This window comes from Oryctolagus cuniculus, chromosome 7, assembly GCF_051225735.1.
Source record: "Oryctolagus cuniculus isolate XC-2025 breed Fujian yellow rabbit chromosome 7, ASM5122573v1, whole genome shotgun sequence".
Lineage (NCBI taxonomy): Eukaryota > Metazoa > Chordata > Mammalia > Lagomorpha > Leporidae > Oryctolagus > Oryctolagus cuniculus.
This window is the reverse complement of record NC_142873.1, coordinates 81,239,250-81,254,612: the sequence shown is the minus strand read 5'-3', so window position 1 is coordinate 81,254,612 and position 15,363 is coordinate 81,239,250. Positions and strand designations below refer to the sequence as shown.

The 15,363-nt window shown below is 42.8% G+C and overlaps 1 pseudogene; it reads right to left on the bottom strand.

The window, feature by feature from the left end:
* Positions 1 to 5,810: 5,810 nt before the first annotated feature.
* On the bottom strand, positions 5,811 to 6,266 carry LOC108177708 (cytochrome c oxidase subunit 7C, mitochondrial pseudogene; annotated as a pseudogene).
* Positions 6,267 to 15,363: the final 9,097 nt, after the last annotated feature.

Below are 15,363 nucleotides of genomic sequence, written 5' to 3'. Positions count from 1 at the left end.
AAATATTTTTTAAAAATTGATGCTTATGTTCATATTGTGAAGTCATTAAGACTCACAGTGTTCCTATATTGGAAGCTTACTCTTGGCTATAAGGCGCAGAAAACAAGAACTACAGGAGCCAGTGCTACTGCTGCAGCCCTGGCATCCCATATGGGCACCAGTTTGAGTCCCAGCTGCTACACTTCTGACCCAGCTCCCTGCTCAGACTCCTCAGAAAGCAATGGAAGATGGCCCAAATTCTTGGGTCTCTGCATCCACATGGGGGACCTGGATGAATCTGCTGGCTACTGGCTTCTACCTGGCCCAGCCCTGGCCGTTGCAGCCATTTGGGGAGTGAACCAGTTGATGGAAGACTTATGTGTCTGTCTCTCTGCCTCTGCCTCTCTCTAACTCAAATCTTCAACAACAAACTACGAAGGCCAATGTTTATAGTGCATATTAAACTGTATTTGAGAATTTCTGTTTTCTTTATTTGAAAGGCAAGGGACAGAGATCTGTCCACTGGCTCATTCCCCAAATCTAAAACGGCCGGGGTTGGGCAAGGCCAAAGCTGGGAGCCTAGAACTCAGTGTGAGTCCTACATGGGTGACAGGGATCCAAGTACTTGAGTCATCACCTGCTGCTTCCCAGAGCGCATCAACAGGAAAGCTAAGCTGGAGTCTGAACTCAGGAATTCTCATAGGATGTCAGCATCCCAACCAGCAATTTAACTGCTGTGCCAGATTCCTGCCCCTGAAAGTTGGTTTTCTTGGTAGGCTTTGGTAGTTCTAGCCCTGCAATGAAAGGTGGATCTCTCTGGTTAGTTGGCAAACAAAATCAGGGAGCCTTCAGGGCTGGAAGGAAGATTCTCAGCAATGGTAAATTCAGCAGACCCTGCTACCATTTGAGGCCTGCTCAGAAGCAGCCATCTCAGTCTATTCCCTCTGTTCCCTTTCTCTTGATTTTTCTGGCCTTTTTTTTTTTTTTTAATTTAAAGATTTATTTATTTGAAAGAGTTACACAGAGAGAGAAGGAGAGGCAGAGAGAGAGAGGTCTTCCGTCTGCTGGTTCACTCCCTTATTGGCTGCAATAGCCAGGGCTGCAACAGTCCGAAGCCAGGAGCTTCCTCCTGGCCTCCGACATGGGTGCAGGGGCCCAAGGACTTGAGCCATTTTCTACTGCTTTCCCGGCCATAGCAGAGAGCTGGATCAGAAGTGGAGCAGCTGGGACTCGAACCAGCACCCATAGGGGATGCTGGCACTGCAAGTCGCAGCCTTACGCTCTATGCCACAGGGTCGGCCCCCTGGCTTTTGATTGAACTAAAAAATTAGGATAGAGTTGAGCTGCTGTGCATGGTGACAGGTGCTCTCTCTGATGACAAGGAAAGGATGAAACAGCATGAAGTGTGGAAGAGACTATGAGCACCTTTATTATTCCATGAATGTAAAGTATAAATTTGGGAGAGCTCCAGATCAAAAGGTACTACAGGATTCAAGTTACTGTTTTCTACAGTTCTATTAAAATTACAGAAAAAAAAATACAATGATAAAAAAGTTAGGGCCGGCGCCGCGGCTCACTAGGCTAATCCTCCGCCTAGCGGCGCCGGCACACCGGGTTCTAGTCCCGGTCGGGGTGCCGGATTCTGTCCCGGTTGCCCCTCTTCCAGGCCAGCCCTCTGCTGTGGCCAGGGAGTGCAGTGGAGGATGGCCCAGGTGCTTGGGCCCTGCACCCCATGGGAGACCAGGAAAAGCACCTGGCTCCTGGCTCCTGCCATCGGATCAGCGCGGTGCGCCGGCCGCGGCGGCCATTGGAGGGTGAACCAATGGCAAAAAAGGAAGACCTTTCTCTCTGTCTCTCTCTCTCACTGTCCACTCTGCCTGTCAAAAAAAAAAAAAAAAAAAAAAAAAGTTAGTAATAAATTTAAACTAGAAAGAAAACCAGGGTGCTATGTGGGATTTCTAGAAGATACTAAACAAGAAATCAGATCTTGGTGAAATTAAAAAAAAAAAAAAAAAAAAAAAAAACAAAGAACTGACATCCACATAGAGATGATACTGAGACATTACCTGTAGGTTTGGAAGTAGTTGTGAGAGGGGGTGTCTGGGGTGGTCAGATTGAGGTTTTTTGTTGTTTTTACTTTTTTTTCCCCTGAGAAACTTTATTTAAAGAGTACAAATTTCATAAGTACAACTTTAGGAATATAGTGATTCTTCACATCATACCCCGCCTCCTCCCTCTCCCATTCCCAGTCCCATTCTCCATTAAGAAAAAAAAAAAAAAAAAAACTTCCTGACAGTCAAGACAAGGGCTGTTCAAGTCATTGCTTCTCAAAGTGTCAATTTCACTTCTACAGATTTCCTTTTAGGTGCTCTGTTGTCACAGATCAGGGAGAACATATGGTATTTGTCCCTTTGGGACTGACTTATTTCATTAAGTATGATGTTTTCCAGATTCACCCATTTTGTTGCAAATGACTAGATTTTTTTTTTTTTTACTGCAGTGTAGTATTCCATAGTGTACATATCCCATAATTTCTTTATCTAGTCTTTGGTTGACAGGCATTTAGTTGATTCCATATCTTCGCTATTGTGAATTGAGCTGCAATAAACATGGGGGGTGCAGATAATTCTTTTATTTACTGATTTAATTTCCCTTGGGTGAATTCCCAGCAGTGGGATGGCTGGATCATATAGTAGGTCTATATTCAGATTTCTAAGATATCTCCACACTGTCTTCCATAGTAGTTTTACCAGTTTACATTCCCACTGACAGTGGACTAGGGTACATTTTCCCCCATATCCTCACCAGCATTTGTTGTTGATTTCTGTATAAAAGATTCAAACTGGGTTGAAGTGAAACCTCATTGTGGTTTTGATTTGCATTTCTCTGATGAAGACCCATGGTATGATTTTGATTTTATTGAATTTAATGAAGCTTGTTTTATGGCCTGCATGTGGTCAATCCTAGAGAAGGTTCCATGGACAGGTGAGAAGAATGTGTATTCTAAAACTGTAGGATGAAAAGTTCTGTAGAGATCTGTTAAGCCCATTTGTTCTATGGTGTCAATTTACTCTGCTGTTTCCTTGCTGATTTTCTGCCTGGTTTATCTGTCCTTTGCTGAAAGTGAGGTATTGAAATCTCCATTACTATTGTATTTGAGTCTATGCCTCCTTTTAGGTCCCTTAACATTTCTTTTAAATAGCCAGGTGTCCTGTAATTAGGTTCATATATGTTTATAATAATCACCTCTTCCTATGGAATTGATCCCTTAATCATTACATGCTATCCTTCTTTGTCTCTTTTAACAGTTTTTGTGTTAAAGTCATTTTGTCTGATACTAGGATGGCTACACCAGCTCTTTTTTGGTTTCTGTTAGCATGGAATATCTTTTTCCATCTTTTCACTTTCAGTCTGCATGCATCTTTGTTAGTGAGCTGTGTTTCTTGTAGGCAGCAAATAGATGGGTTTTGTTTTTTAATCCATTCAACACTCTTTGTCTTTTAACTGGAGAGTTGAAGCCATTTACATTCAAGGTGACTATTGATAAGTAATGGATTTCCTTTTTAATTTTACTGGGAGCTTTCCTTTCTTTACCTTCTTCTGTAGTGATGACCATGTTTCTGTGTTTATCACATCCTTAAGCATCTTCTGCAGGGCTGAATGTGTGGTGACAAATTCTTTCAGTTTCTGTTTGTCATGGGAGGTCTTTATTTCACCTTCGTTCATAAATGAGAGCTTTGCAGGGTATGGTATTCTGGGTTGACAGTTTTTTTTCTCTTAAGACTTGAACTATATCTCACCATTCTCTCCTAGCCTGTAGGGTTTCTGATGAGTAGTCCACTGGGAGTCTAATTGGAGATCCTCTGAAAGTAATCTGGTGTTTCTCTCATGCACATTTTAGAATCTTTTCTTTATGTTTTACTGTGGAGAGATTGATTACAATGTGTTGTGGTGAAGATCTTTTCTGGTCATGTCTATTAGGGGTTCTAATGATTCCTGTACTTGGATGTCCCTTTCTTTCTCCAGATTGGGGAATTTTCTATTACTATTTCACTGAAGAGGCCTTCTATTCTTTTCTCTCTTTCCACACCTTCAGGAATTCCTGGAACTCATATGTTGGGTGGCTTGCTGGTATCCTGTAGATCCCCAATAATGTTTTAGTTTTCTAATTTCTTCTTATTATTTTTGGCTTACTCTATAATTTCCAGTGCTTTGTCTTTTAAGTAAGATATTCTTTGTTCTGCTTCACTGATGCTGTTGTTAAGGCTCTCCACTGTATTTTTATTTGTTCTATTGAATTCTTCATTTCTAAGGTTCAATTTTGTTTTCTCTAAGATCAATTTTGTGGCAGAAATTTTCTTTCATGTCATGTATGGATTTCATTAGTTCATGCATTTGCTTCTGGTTACTTTTTTTTTTCTTTGCTAAATTTGTAGTTTAATTACAGAGCAAAGATTTGAAATCACAAGATCATTTTATCAATCCTACAGTCTTATTCTTGCTTCTTCTTTTTCCAAAGATAGGAAATCTTACTCTCCCATAGGAAAACTTTCCCAACAAACAGTGACATTAAATTTATGATTACTTAATCAAAACAAAGTGACACAGAAGTGCAAGCTAGGCAAAGTCATTTTAAGAAGTTATCAGATGGCTGTTATGGAGTCTAAAGACAGGCACTAGCATATAAACTGAGAGAATAAAAATTTCAGGTTGTAGCAAATCAGGTAGTTTTACACCAAAGCTAAGAGGATGCCTAACATTATGCTAAGTGCTGGTGTAGGCACCTATTTTGTTCTATGAAATGCTTTGGAACCACACCGAGCAATTGTTCAAGAATCCAGAAATACATATTATTTAAAAACATATAGCATCCTCTCACCAAAATCTGGAGGCCAGAGAGACTACCAGTTTATAATCTACTTTACATTATTCATCCATTCATATTCCAGAAGCAACCAAACCATTAAAATATTCAATTGTTAATTACTTTCCCCTGCCTAAAACAAAGCCCTACAAACTAGGCCCGTAAGATTTTAAAGCATAATTCAACTGTTATCTTTTATCCCCTTGCTACAAGTCAAACTCCAATGTTTGGAATACTTCCTACAGTATATGCTTCCACTTTAAATACTTTTATTCAGCCTCAACAAGACTAATATTGGTCAGCAGTACCATTATCACACCAAAAATTTCAACTTAATGTTATAGGCCTGGGAAAAAATGAAGCTCTTAAATCTTTTCTCTCCCTTTAAAAGAAAGTTATAGACAATAGATAACTTGGCATTTCTTTTATATCATAAATTTTCAACAGTGTCTTAATTCAAAAGAGCAAAAATTAAATAAATAGGTCACACAACAAGCTGAATCATTCACATCTTAAGAAACTAATGTTGGCCGGCGCCGCGGCTCACTAGGCTAATCCTCCACCTTGCGGCGCCGACACACTGGGTTCTAGTCCCGGTCGGGGCGCCGGATTCTGTCCTGGTTGCCCCTCTTCCAGGCCAGCTCTCTGCTGTGGCCAGGGAGTGCAGTGGAGGATGGCCCAAGTGCTTGGGCCCTGCACCCCACGGAGACCAGGATATGTACCTGGCTCCTGCCATTGGATCAGCGTGGTGTGCCAGCCGCAGCGCGCCGGCCGTGGCGGCCATTGGAGGGTGAACCAATGGCAAAAGGAAGACCTTTCTCTCTCTCTCTCTCTCTCTCTCTCTCTCTCACTGTCCACTGTGCCTGTCAAAAAATAAAAAAAAAAAAAAGAAACTAATGCTGGAATATTATCCAAATAATAAAGCAATCACATGCTCAATTATCACATTCCCTATATATGAGAAGAGGCATTCAGCATTCTAGTCTTAAGTTTATTTACAAACATATCTAGTATGCTATGAGTTCAAGAGTTTGATCCATTTTTCAGAGACTTTACCTCTTGAAATGCTGTTATCTGTTAAACAGATGACCAAAAACATCCTTATTTTTTAAGCAGTTGGTGCTGTACTATGAAGAAAGGGGCAGCAAATCCAGATCCAAGATCCAAGGTCATCATAGCTAGCAACCTCCACTTGTTTTCCACTGAAAATGGCAAATTCTTCCCTGGGCTCTCCTCACAGTGGCTCCTACGGACCACGGAGGTTGTGAACCTCTGGATGCTCTGTCCCAACATGGCGCGGCTGGAAGCTCTGTGCGAGGCACAGAGCTCTGATTACTTCTAAGTAATGATAATTTTTTTGAATTCTATTTCTGCCATTTTTTTTAATCTCATCATCTTCATAATCTAGTATTGAAGTGTTGTGTTCTTTTGGGAGTATCATGTTGTCTTCCTCATGCTTGTTTCTTGGATTGGTGCATTTGTTATTTGGCATTTGTGGGGCTACTCGTTGGTTTCTTTGATTTTTCATTATGGCAGCTTTTACCTTTGGACTATATCTGATTGGATTAGTGGAGTGTCTGCTTTCAGGGAATATCTAGAGGCGTGTGGTGGGAGTGGCCAGGTAGCTCTGTTCAGTGCTCCAGGGTGAAGGTGTGTCTGAGGTGACACATCCAGGTTTGGTGTATTCAATCTTTTTCTTTTTTTAATCAGAGGGGAGGTTTCTTCTTGCCTGTTGGCATAGACTCAGCTGAGCTCCTCTCCTCGAAGGAAGCCAGTGACAGTACTTGGGGGCTAGCCCCAGTTAGTATATTATTCATCTGCTCTGCCGCAAGGACCGTACAAAGGATCTGTGCAGTCTACAGTGTAAACTCAGATTCCCCAGTAATGTCCCTCACTAGCTATGCAGGGAGCCCTGATGGTGTGGAGCCTCCCACAGTGACTGCCCCATGTCCCAGCCACACCTTGAATCCTCCCATGCAGCCTCAGTGTTTTCAAGTCCCAGCACACAAGCCTCCCACAGTCACGAGCACCCAGCCCCCTGTCTGTTCTGCCCACCAGACTCAGGAGTCTCTGCTTGGTTAGTTGCTGGGCATGGACATGAGATGGTGCAGCTGTTACATATGTCCAAAATGGCGCCTGCTCTCCGTCAGCTTGTTACAGGATGCCTTTGCAGGATGATCAGCAGGAGAAAACATGCACGCGCACACACACACACCCGTTTTTCCTCCTCTAGTTTGGCAGGTACACTATCCATCACAAGGCTCCAAGCCAGATTCCTGCTAGGCTCTTCCTGCAGCTTTTTTGCCAGTGGCTTGGGCTGCTGCAGTCTGGTCTCATCTTGCTCTCCAATGCTTGGGCAAAGGCTCTCAGCTGTTGGGGTCCTACAGTGTATGCGTCCTCACCCTCCACATAGGTCCACTGTGTTCTTCCAATTTACATAGAGTTTCCTCGCTAACTCATCCCTGAGATTTTACTCCTTCCATTTTTTTTTAAAAAACTATCTTCTAGACTCAAGCAGCAAGCTCCCTCCTTACTGCACCATCATAAACCCCAAATTGAGTTTTACAGGATGAGTTTTTCTAGTCCCTGGCCAGTGCTGCGGGCCCTCAGCTTGCTGTTTACCAGGTACTGTGATAAGTCACAGAACATGAGAGTGGAGGTAAATACGGAGACCGTGGAAGTGTGGCAGTGCCCCCAGTGTTATCAGATACCACAAGCTGCTTTGAGTCCTCATATGTAGAAGAAAGGCAGACAAGAGACAAACCTGCTTGCTCTCCATTTCCTAGTTCTCCTACTGATTGGTCCTCCTTCCTTAGGAATTTTTCACTCCAAGTGGCAAAGCCTAGTTAACAATGCTTTAAAAAATAGTACTCCTGACTTCAGATTGGTGCAGCTCCAGCCATTGCAGCCAACTGGGGAATGAACCAGCAGATGGAAGACCTCTCTCTCTCTCTCTCTGCCTCTCCATCTCTTTCTATGTACCTCTGACTTTCAAATAAATAAATTTTTTTTTTTAAAGAGCACTTCCTAGATTCTGTGTCTACTCTTCTACGTTAATGCTATTGTTAAAATAGCCACATGATCACATAACTGCCAGAAAGGCTGGGAATTGGGATTATTCTCTATGGCCGTGTTTCAAGGTGAGAAAGCCAGAGTTTTCTATTATAGGAAAAGGAGATGAATTCTGCTAGTACTAAATAACCACACACACACACACACACACACACAGAGCAATAAAAGTTTGACCTGCATTTCTTATTAGAAAGAGAACAAAGGAGGTTGGTGTTACAACATAGCAGGTTAAGGCTCTAGCATCCCATATTGGTGACAGTTTGAGTCCTGGCTATTCCTCTTCTGATCCTGCTCTCTGTTAATAGCCTAGGAAAGCAGTGGAGGATGGCCCAAGTGCTTGGGCCCCTGCCACCCAGGGGGGAAACCTGTAAGAAACTACTGGCTCCTGGCTTTGGCCTGGCCCAGCTCTGGCCTTTGCAGCCATTTGGGGAGTGAACCAGCAGGTGGAAGATCTCTCTCTATGTCTCTAGTTCTCTCTCTGTAACTCTGCCTTTTTTTTTTTTTTTAAGATTTATTTATTCATTTGAAAGGCAGAGTTAGAGAGAGAGATTCTCCATCTGTTGGTTCATTCCCTAAATGTCTGAAATGGCTGGAGGCTGGGCCAATCTGAAGCCAGGAGCCAGGAGCTTCTTCCAGGTCTCCCACATGGGTGCAGGGACCCAAGCACTTGGGCCATCTTCCACTGATTTTTCAAGCCATCAGCAGAGAACTGGATCATAAGCGGAGCAGGCAGGACTCAAACTGGCATTCATAATGGGATGCCAACACTGCAGGCGGTGGCTTTACCTGCTATACCACAGTGCTGGTCCCTTTGACTTTCAAATAAAATAATTTAATCTGGAAAGACAGGAGAGGAGAGGAGAGGGGAGGGGGGGGAAAGAAAGAGAGAATAAGGGGCAGTATTTTGGCTCAGTGTGTTGAGCCACAAACAATACCAATAGCCCATATTGGAGCACAGGTTTGATATCTGGCTGCTTCACTTCCACTCCAGCTACCTGCTGATACACCTGGAAAAGCAGCAGAGGATGGCCCAAGCCCTTGGGCCCTTGAAACAATATGGGAGACATGGATGAAGCTTCTAGCTCCTGGCTTCAGTCTGGCCCAGCCACAACTGTTGTGGCCATCTGGGGAGTGCACCAGCAGGTGGAAGATCTCTCTCTCTGTTCCTCCTTCTTTCTCTGTGACTCTTCCTTTTAAGTAAATAAATAAATCTTAAAAAAGAAAACTTACAATAAGTACAAGTTATCATATGTAAATAGATCAATGAAAAAAGAAAGACTCATGTAATGTGTCAATACAGAGTATATGTTAAGATCTGGGTCAAGGGCCGGCGCCGCGGCTCACTAGGCTAATCCTCCGCCTTGTGGCGCCGGCACACCGGGTTCTAGTCCCGGTCGGGGCACCGGATTCTGTCCCGGTTGCCCCTCTTCCAGGCCAGCTCTCTGCTGTGGCCCGGAAAGGCAGTGGAGGATGGCCCAAGTCCTTGGGCCCTGCACCCCATGGGAGACCAGGATAAGTACCTGGCTCCTGCCATCGGATCGGCGCGGTGCGCTGGTTGCAGCGTGCCGGCCGCGGCGGCCATTGGAGGGTGAACCAACGGCAAAGGAAGACCTTTCTCTCTGTCTCTCTCTCTCACTGTCCACTCCTGCCTGTCAAAAATAAATAAATAAATTAATTAATTAAAAAAAAAAAAGATCTGGGTCAAAGAGGAGCCTGTGAATGTCCTGGAGTCTGTAGAATAACCACATCGGGAGAAGACAGATGCCTGATCCAACTGTATAAAAATAAATTTCAAGCGCCTTAGAGAGATAAAGTTTATAAGAACTCTAGGCAGTAGTAAAAAATAGAAAAATTTAAGGGTGGAGGTCCTTCTAAGCAGGGTATAAACTGTAAAAGTCATAAAGAAAGTCTGACCAATTGAATACACACGAAGAACAAGTAACTGCATGGTGCAGAATCCCCAGAGCATCAAAAGGGGAGGAAATATTTGCAAGATGTGTAACAGGTAAGAGACTAAGTCACTAGAGTGCCAACTTATCAACCACGCCTTGGATAAATATTCAGAGATCCACGCTACCCTATGGGTGAGGAGAACAAACTTTTCCCAAGTCAGCCAATGGCTGCCTGAATCGCTTCACCTGATTTGGAACACAATTTGGAAACATCTAGCAAAATTTAAAATTCATATACTCTTTAGTCCAGCAAACCAACTTTCCAAATACTTGCCCAAAATTAAAAATGTCTGAAATATATGTGAATGAAAAGTTTCATCATTTTACTTAATCTAAAATATATTAGGGTACAGTTTTTTGATTCTTACAGGAAAATAAAAGATTATTATACAACAAATAAATGCCACCAGGCTTACAGTGATGCTGACGTTAATCAGTGGTAAGATAAATCACAGCACCAGAAATGTTAATTACAGCTGGACAAATTTTGTTTAAGAATTATTGAAACACAGCTGGCATTTTGATGCAGTGGGTAGTGAGCCCCTACCATTCAGGTTTGGCACTCAGCATTGAGCGCCCTGGCTCCGACCTTTGGCTTTGCCCAGACCTCACTGTTACAGGCATTTGGGGAGTGAATCAATGGTTGGGAGATTTCTGTCTGTCTCTGCTTTTCAAATCAAGTAAATAAAATTTGAACAAAAAGCCTGGAACTCAGTTACACAGATAAAAGCATTATTTATAATTTTGGCATGTTTCCTTATGATCTATTTTCTCTGCAATGAAGTAGGTGTCGATGTTCCTTAAGGTAAGAGAAAGAGGAAGAAGAGCCAGTGTAGGTGAGAGAAGATGCTAAATCAACTTGGGGCATTGCCTGTGGGACACTGAAGTGGTGCTATCAACTTGCCACTGCATGTATGGTATGGCGCTTAGGGGAGCCTGTGATCAGCTCATAGTATTAATGCTTTCTCTTTCAAGTGAGGCCTTTTAATATTCATGTGTCTGACACAAATAAAAACGTAATTTCTTGTGGCAGCCTGGTGTAACAGCGTGTTCGCCTTGGGATTCAACAGATCTTCCTTTCCTGTGGTTCCCCACCCACAATGCTTCTGCACCATTTTCTAGTCTTGTCTGTCAGAGGGAAAAAAATAATTAAGACCCCTATAAGATAAAGATAATAAAAATAATAATCCTTGCAAGGTTGTTGCAAAGATTAAAGTAAGGAAACAGCACAGTCTGGACGCTTAGCTAGATTTCAGTGTTTGTTTTAATTTTCCTACTATTACCTGAAAAAACAGAGCTTATTCATTCATTTTTGTTTTTAATTAGAGATAGAAGAAAAAAAGCATTGGCTCGTTAAATCTGCATATATAGTAAATATACAAACAGGGATATTTTCCCCCTCAAATTCATTCTGATCTAATTTTTATTTTTCAAGACTTGCTTTTCTTTTAATTGTACAGGCTTATGGGGTACAGTGTGATATTTCAATAAATTTATAAAATGTGAATAGATAAAATCAAGATAACTGATGTTTCCCACTCCTTGTCATTACTTTAGGTTTTTTTTTTAGGAGGCTTTGAGCTCCCCTCTTTGATTTGTGCATCAAGTGTATAAGAAGTTATTTTGAAGGTGAAATTATGTCACTAATTTTAAGCTTTATGCAGGTCTTTGGTCAACATGAACAAAATCATAACCTGATGACCTGATATAGTTGAAGGAAAATAATCCACAAATGTCTCATATAATGGGATTAAGCATAGTTACCATCAATAATTATTTTTCTTTTAGCATCAAAAGGTCATCAAGCGCAAGGTTATTAATAACCTGCTAATGCTAGAGCTCCAGAATCAGCTCACCCCAAAGAGTTAAACCACTCTGCTCAGCTGAGATTTGAATTGCTTGTCGGTGCTGAGGTCACTATCACTGTTAAATGACAGATGTTTTCCTGAAAATCCCTCTCTCCCTTCTGGTGATATAAAGTTCAGTGTCTGCAACAACAGGGTGGAGTTCTTTAATAACTGTTAAATTTATTCTTTGGAGAGTTTATGAAGACGTCCTATTGCTTCCTCAGGACTCCCTCGACACCCAACTCCGCATTTTCTTTTTGCATAATGCCTACAATTTAGAACCACCAGGCTCCCTGTTGTGCAGCTCTTGGATCCCTGGCTCAGTAGAACCAAAATACTCATAAATCTCCCTTTCTGCCTGTAGCCTTCTGCAGCAGCTGGGGTATGACAGGGATGTCCCTGATCTATAATTCCAGACAGCCCTAGGGTGAGCAGATACACCAATCCAAAGGCGCTACGTCAGATAAAGTGATGTTGTTTGCACAGCTCAGCATCCTCAAGAGGTAGTCAAGTAATACTCCCAATTTGTATTCTGCATAAAACTCCTTTTACAAGTTATAAACTTCCTACAGGGAATAAACATATCAAGCTAGAGGATGCTGAACATATGACTATAAATGTAATTTTTAATTCAAGAAATGGACTAAGCCTTTCCAGTCCTAGAAACTGAAAGTTGTTTTTTTAAAAAAAATCTCTGATAATTTCCATTTAAGTTTGGCAATCTTCAATTTGGAATTCAGAAAAAGCAACATTTTCCTGAAATGCAAGGTTTGATATGTAATGTTAGGAATATGACTAGTTAATATAAATATTTGAATTGTACAGATCATGAAACACAAATGCTTCACTTATAGCCATCAGAAATATTGCTTTATTTGTACTTTCTTGACTTACAGTTGAGGCAGCTAATAAAATTATTCCTATGATCACGTTAATTGCATTGCAGAAATCTTGACTAAACAGTGTCCTTGTGTTTTATTTTCATGATACTTGCTATCTTTTTTTCTCATCCTGGATTAGGGGTTCTCAGTCTTGGATTAGCAGTGTTTTACTTATTAATTTACTTTGAAAATTGCATTTATTTTGAGAGAGAGAGAGAGAAAGAGAGAGAGAGAAAGAGAGAGAGAGATCTCCCACCCACTACTTTACTTTCCAAATGTCTGCCACAGCTGGGGCTGGGTCAGCCTAAAGCCAGGACCTGGGAACTCAATCCAGTTTTCCCACTGGGTGGCAGGAACCCAACTAGCTGAGCCACCACTTATTGCCTCCAATGGTGCTCATTAGCAGGAAGCTGGAATCAGGAGTGGAGCCAGGACCTGAACCCACACACTTTGATACAGGATGTGGGCATCCCAAGTTGTGTCTTAACCGCTGCACCAAGCATTCTTCCCAGTGCGTTTTAGATTGGATAATTCTTTGCTGTGGGCTGTTCTGTGCGTTGTAGGATATTTAGTAAAAATTCCTGCTTCTACCTAATAGATTATGGCAGCATACAGCCAGTTGTGACAATCAGAAATGTCTCTAAACATTGCCAAATGTTCCCCAGCAGAACTCACTCCTGTTTGCAAGCCACTAGTCCAGATATTTGAGGGGTCATCATGAAAAGTGTGTATTATGAAGAAACTATGTATGGATTTCACAATTTTGCACCAAAATAAAGTGGAAGATGTTTATTTCCATCTACTTGAAGAGTGACAGCAGAAGAGGGAGAGGGGGAGGGGCAGGGGTAAAGAGAGGGGGAGAACAAGAGCTTACATCTGCAAGTTCATTACCCAAATGCATGCAACAACCAGGACTGGGTCAGGTTGAATCCAAGTGCCTGGGACTCCATGTGCATCTCTCCATAAGTGACAGAGGCCCAAGTACTTGGACTATCTTCCATTGCTTTCCCTGGATGCAGTAGCAGCAAGCAAGATTGGGAAGCTGAGGGGCCAGGATTCAAAATAGTACTCTGAAATGGGATTCAGGTGTCTTAAGCGGCGGCTTAACCCACAGCACCGGCTGCAAAAGCAGGGGCTTGGCCAAGCCAAAGCCAGGAGCCAGGAGCTTCTTCTGGGTCTCCCATGTGGGTACAGGGGCCCAAGCACTTGGGCCATCTTCTATTGCTTTCCCAGTTGCTTCAGCAGGGAACTGGATCAGAAGTGGAGCAGCAAGGACATGAACAAGCACCCATATCGAATGATGCCATCACAGGTAACAGCTTAACCTGCTATGCCATGATGCCAGCCGCTAAACTTTTTAATTTCATTTTTCCATGAATGTTTTAAAGTATCTTCATATGAAAGGACGTTAGGGGTGGAATTTGAACTCTGAATAATTCTGCCTAATGGTATTAGGATGTATCTGAGATGAAGCAAAATACAAAAAACAACTTAGATTCAGCTGCTCTAGGAATCATTCTCGTGTTTTCTTGACCTTCACTTCCCTCTTCTCATCAGCAACTCCCAGTGGCCTGCCGCTCCCCCGTCCCACCCCCCACCCCCGCAGCTTACTTTATCAGAGCCTGCACAAAACCCTGGGCTGCAGGCTTCTGCTTTGCAGACAATTCTGTGTCTTGCTCTGTTTTCCTACCTCCAGGATTTAGAAGGGATTTGGAAGTGCCACCACATAGTAGATGCCTTAGAAATGGATTTGTTCGAGGCCGGCGCCGCGGCTCACTAGGCTAATCCTCCGCCTAGCGGCGCCGGCACACCGGGTTCTAGTCCTGGTCGGGGCGCCGGATTCTGTCCCGGTTGCCCCCCTTCCAGGCCAGCTCTCTGCTGTGGCCAGGGAGTGCAGTGGAGGATGGCCCAAGTGCTTGGGCCCTGCACCCCATGGGAGACCAGGAAAAGCACCTGGCTCCTGGCTCCTGCCATCGGATCAGCGTGGTGCGCCGGCCGCAGCGCGCTGGCCGCGGCGGCCATTGGAGGGTGAACCAACGGCAAAGGAAGACCTTTCTCTCTGTCTCTCTCTCTCTCACTGTCCACTCTGCCTGTCAAAAAAAAAAAATAAAAAAAAATAAAAAATAGAAATGGATTTGTTCGATAAAAATGGTTACAATTTTCACTGATATGTATATATTTATATATACACACAGACATACATCTTTAAAAGAAAATAGATGCGTGTAGCTATTTTATTTTCCTTTGTGGTATCTCTTTAATTTTTATAAGCCTGTAATACTTAATTTTCTTTTTTAAAAATTATTTACTTATAAAGAAGAGTGACAGGGAGAGACTGAGAGAGAGGGAGAGCGAGAGTGAGAGCCAGAGAGAGAGATTGATCTTTGATGTGCTGGTTCGCTCCCCAAATGGCCACAGCAGCGAGGACTCGGCCAGGACTCCATCCAGGACTCCCACATGGGTGGCAGCGGCCCAAGTAGCTGGATCATCTTCCACTGCCTAATCAGGTGCATGAACAAGAATGTGGATCAGAAGCAGAGTAGCCAGGACTCGAATGGGGGTGTGTGGCTGGCTGCTGTTTAATCTGCTGCACCATGACACCGGTCAGTACTTGATTTTCTTGAAGCATTGTTTATTCACCTTGTGTACACTGGGCACTTACACATGCCAGACACTGATGCTGGGAGCTAAGAATCAGGTTATGAACAAAACCACAGCATAATCCTCATCCTTAGTGTCGCTCCCCCTCTTCATGGAGGAACGACACA